At 49.4% G+C, this 5,000-nt stretch overlaps 1 protein-coding gene across 1 annotated transcript in view; it reads right to left on the bottom strand.

Annotated features, from left to right (window-relative positions):
* Positions 1-5,000, bottom strand: part of mrps5 (mitochondrial ribosomal protein S5) — a 20,209-nt gene that overhangs the window by 10,513 nt on the left and 4,696 nt on the right. The gene's annotated exons all lie outside the window — the stretch shown is intronic.

Here is a 5,000-nt window from a genome sequence, read left to right as displayed (position 1 = left end):
AGAGTTCCTGGGAAGGAGGAGAGCGAGGGAGCAGAGGAAGACTGCAGGAACATGCTATTCACAGCTAAAAGAGGAAACTCTGTGTGTGTGTGTGTGTGTGTGTGTGTGTGTGTGTGTGTGTGTGTGTGTGTGTGTGTGTACAATACAAGACTCTGAGAGGACTGCCAAGAACTAAAAGCTAATCAGCTAACAGCCATTAAACAACTCTCATCATATTTATACTGTATTCATCAAATCATCTGAGAAGAGCCTGACCTCCAACTCAAAGAACACAGCCTAAGTTTTGAAGACCAGAAAATGGGCTGACTTCCTAAGAGCGAGACAGTGTCCCGAGTCTGCCTTTAGTCAGAAGAGACACAATCTGCAGACATTAAACCCCACAGGAGCAGAGCGTCGGCTGAGAGAAGAGTCAGAGCTCGAAACCCCACACATGTAGAGGACAGGGAACAGGAGCGTCTCCAGACTTCAGCTTCTGTGCAGTAAAAATGCACTCAGACTCTGAAGCCGTTTTTTTTGGTCTCTCTCTCTCTCTCTCTCTCTCTCTCTCTCTCTCTCTCTTTCTCTCTCTAACTCTTTATTTCTTTCTCTCAGTCCATCTCTCAGTGCTGGCAGTAAACTCTGTGTCCTTGGCAAAGTGTCTGCCGCTTCCTGGAAGCCTCGGAATTAATTAATGCACCTTTATAAGTGGACAGGAGTTCTAACAGCACTTTGTCACTTACTCTAAATGTGTGTGTGTGTGTGTGTGTGTGTGTGTGTGTGTGAGAGAGAGAGAGAGAGAGAGAGAGAGAGAGAGAGAGAGGGATTGTTACTAACACTATGAGATATTATCAATGACATTTAAATGGACATGGATCCTGAATCATCATCTCACATCCTCCATCATTACTGAGAGAATGAGGGACACAATCACAACAGCAGATAATCACTACACACTACAACACACTACCACGACACAGTGAAGGAGGCGTGGCCTGTGTACCAGTCAGTAAAGGAGGCGTGGCCTGTGTACCAGTCAGTAAAGGAGGTGTGGTCTGTGTACCAGTCAGTGAAGGAGGCGTGGCCTGTGTACCAGTCAGTAAAGGAGGCGTGGCCTGTGTACCATTCAATGTCAGTGAAGGAGGCATGGCACGTGTACCAGTCAGTGAAGGAGGCGTGGCCTGTATACCGGTCAGTAAAGGAGGCGGGGCCTGTATACCAGTCAGTAAAGGAGGCGTGGCCTGTGTACCATACAATGTCAGTAAAGGAGGCGTGGCCTGTGTACCAGTCAGTAAGGAGGCTTGGCCTGTGTGCCAGTCAGTAAAGGAGGCGTGGCCTGTGTGCCAGTCAGTAAAGGAGGCGTGGCCTGTGTGCCAGTCAGTAAAGGAGGCGTGGCCTGTGTGCCAGTCAGTAAAGGAGGCGTGGCCAGTGTGCCAGTCAGTAAAGGAGGCGTGGCCAGTGTACCAGTCAGTAAAGGAGGCGTGGCCAGTGTACCAGTCAGTAAAGGAGGCGTGGCCTGTGTACCAGTCAGTAAAGGAGGCGTGGCCTGTGTACCATTCAATTTCAGTAAAGGAGGCATGGCACATGTACCAGTCAGTGAAGAAGGCGTGGCCTGTATACCGGTCAGTAAAGGAGGCGGGGCCTGTATACCAGTCAGTAAAGGAGGCGTGGCCTGTGTACCAGTCAGTAAAGGAGGCATGGCCTGTGTGCCAGTCAGTAAAGGAGGCGTGGCCTGTGTGCCAGTCAGTAAAGGAGGCGTGGCCTGTGTGCCAGTCAGTAAAGGAGGCGTGGCCTGTGTGCCAGTCAGTAAAGGAGGCGTGGCCTGTGTACCAGTCAGTAAAGGAGGCATGGCCTGTGTGCCAGTCAGTAAAGGAGGCGTGGCCAGTGTACCAGTCAGTGAAGGAGGCGTGGCCTGTGTGCCAGTCAGTAAAGGAGGCGTGGCCTGTGTGCCAGTCAGTGAAGGAGGCGTGGCCTGTGTACCAGTCAGTAAAGGAGGCATGGCCTGTGTGCCAGTCAGTAAAGGAGGCGTGGCCAGTGTACCAGTCAGTAAAGGAGGCGTGGCCTGTGTGCCAGTCAGTAAAGGAGGCGTGGCCTGTGTGCCAGTCAGTAAAGGAGGCGTGGCCTGTGTGCCGGTCAGTAAAGGAGGCGTGGCCTGTGTGCCAGTCAGTAAAGGAGGCGTGGCCTGTGTACCAGTCAGTAAAGGAGGCATGGCCTGTGTACCAGTCAGTAAAGGAGGCATGGCCAGTGTACCAGTCAGTGAAGGAAGGCGTGGCCTGTGTATCAGTCAGTAAAGAAGGCATGGCCTGTGTATCAGTCAGTAAAGAAGGCATGGCCTGTGTGCCAGTCAGTAAAGGAGGCGTGGCCAGTGTACCAGTCAGTAAAGAAGGCGTGGCCTGTGTGCCAGTCAGTAAAGGAGGCATGGCCTGTGTGCCAGTCAGTAAAGGAGGCGTGGCCAGTGTACCAGTCAGTGAAGGAGGCGTGGCCTGTGTACCAGTCAGTGAAGGAGGCGTAGCCTGTGTACCAGTCAGTGAAGCAGTGAAGAAGGCGTGGCCTGTGTACCAGTCAGTGAAGGAGGCATGGCCTGTGTACCAGTCAAGATAAGTGAAGGAGGCGTGGCCTGTGTACCAGTCAGTGAAGGAGGCGTGGCCTGTGTACCAGTCAAGATAAGTGAAGGAGGCGTGGCCTGTGTACCAGTCAGTGAAGGAGGCGTGGCCTGTGTACCAGTCAATATCAGTGAAGAAGGCGGGGCCTGTGTACCAGTCAGTGTGTGTGTGTGTGTGTGTGTGTGTGTGTTTTAACTCTCTTTATTCGAATATATTGTCTTCTAAAAGTAGGTTCCTGACTTTTGTGTATCTGTTTAAGTCCCTTTGTTCTAGAGTAGTGAATTGTGTTCTGTTCTATACCATTGTTTATATTCTAGTGTTGGTCTTTGTTGTTGTCTCAGCTGATTAATCAGGAGGAGTTTCAGTCTCCCTTAAGGTGTGTATTATGGGCATATATACTGTAGTACTGATATATTCGACCACACCGTATTTTTAATCTCACTCAGACAGGACCCACCCACTTTTACCGTCTCTATTCAGCGCAGGACCCACCCACTTTTACCGTCTCTATTCAGCGCAGGACCCACCCACTTTTACCGTCTCTATTCAGCGCAGGACCCACCCACTTTTTTTATTACTTTTCAGAGCGCCGCCAGTCGAATCCATTCTGCTTGAGGAATTCCCTAATAAATTAAAACTCCATTCCGTGTTTTACCTACAGCATTGACCACGCTGCTGCTTCCTGATATCCATGGGCGTGGGAACCATTGTGTGTGTGTGTGGGACAGGACACGCCCACTTTGTATTTACTTCCGACGCCCATGATTAATGTAATGAGCAGCAAACATCTCTGACAGTGCTTGGTGACTTCAACCTCCCCTCTGACGAGCTTCAATCTTCTTCCCTCCTGACTCTTCTCGACTCATTCCAGCTACAGACGTGACTGCTACCCCACTACACGTCTCTGATCATCACCTGGTATCCTTCACCATCACTCTCCTTATCCTACCTAAAACTACCCCTTACCCCCTCACTCTTACCCACCACAACCTCCACTCTGTCTCCCCTTCTTCTGTAGCTTCTGGCACTCTTTCTTCTCTTCCTGATCCTGTCTTCTTCTTCACTACACTGCCCTTCATTACCACCATCATCAATAGATCCATAGCATCTGGTCAGGTACCAACTACTTTCAAGAGAGCAAGGTTTATTCCCATCCATCAGACATCAGTAACTACAGACCGGTATCACTTCTCTCATTTCTTTCAAAAATTCTTGAACGCATTGTCTATAATCACCTGTCTGTCTATCTCTCACAGAACAACCTCCAAGACCCCAACAGTCTGGCTTTAAAGCAGCTCACTCTACAGAGACAGCCCTTTTGGATGTCTCTGAGAAGCTACATACTGCTACATCAGCCAAAATGTCATCCATCCTTATCCTCCTCCACCTTTCAGCAGCGTTTGATACGGTCAACCACAAGACTCTCTTATCCACCCTCAAGAGTCTTGGGATTTATGGATCAGCTTGGGAATGGTTTGCCTCCTACCTGGAAGGACGCTCATATCAGGTAACATGGAGGAGAGTGACATCTGCTCCACACAGTCTCTCCACTGGTGTCCCACAGGGCTCAGTACTCGGTCCTCTTCTTTTCTCCCTGTATACTCACTCTCTTGGTGAAGTTATTTCATCACATGGGTTCTCTTACCACTGCTATGCTGATGATACACAACTTATCTTCTCTTTCCCACCCTCAGATGCCACAGCTTCTGACCGGATCTCAGCATGTCTGGCAGAAACTTCATCATGGATGACTGCTCATCAGTTAAAGCTCAATCCTAGTAAAACTGAACTGCTGTTCATCAGGTGATTCATCCCCAGGTCACGATCTTGCAATATCTCCGCACAACGATCTGATCTCCCCTTCAGCCACAGCTCGCAACCTTGGGGTAATCATGGACAATCAACTGTCCTTTTCCTCTCATGTCCCTAATGTGACTCGCTCATGTCGGTTTCTTCTCTACAACATTAGAAGGATTCTGACATTTCTGTCCACAGACTGCCACAACTAAGAAACAAACTAACTAACAAAGCCACAACCAGACCATCTCCCTCTTACCCCAAAGCCCTCATCACTCCTCACACTGCACCTCACACCCTCAGATCTACAGCACTGCCCCACTATTCCCACCATCTCTCAGGGTAAGAGGGACGTTTACTACAAGACTCTGTTCTGTTCTGCACCGAGGTGGTGGGATGAACGACACACACACTCTGAGTCACCGGATATCTTCAGACTTATTCATGAAACACATCATCTAGCACGTCTTTACCTGTTTGTGGTTTGTATATTAAAAAAACCCAAAAAGAGACAAAAACCTTTAAACAGAGTTTTAGTCTCGTGGTATCTGACGTCTGTAACCCTGTGAACCAGAGGGATGTGTGCAGTAACAGTGACATATGTACTTTAGTACGTCGCTCTGG

Source organism: Tachysurus fulvidraco, chromosome 12, assembly GCF_022655615.1.
Source record: "Tachysurus fulvidraco isolate hzauxx_2018 chromosome 12, HZAU_PFXX_2.0, whole genome shotgun sequence".
NCBI classification, from domain to species: domain Eukaryota; kingdom Metazoa; phylum Chordata; class Actinopteri; order Siluriformes; family Bagridae; genus Tachysurus; species Tachysurus fulvidraco.
The sequence above is the reverse complement of the archived record's forward strand: the minus strand, read 5'-3'. Positions and strand labels throughout refer to the sequence as shown.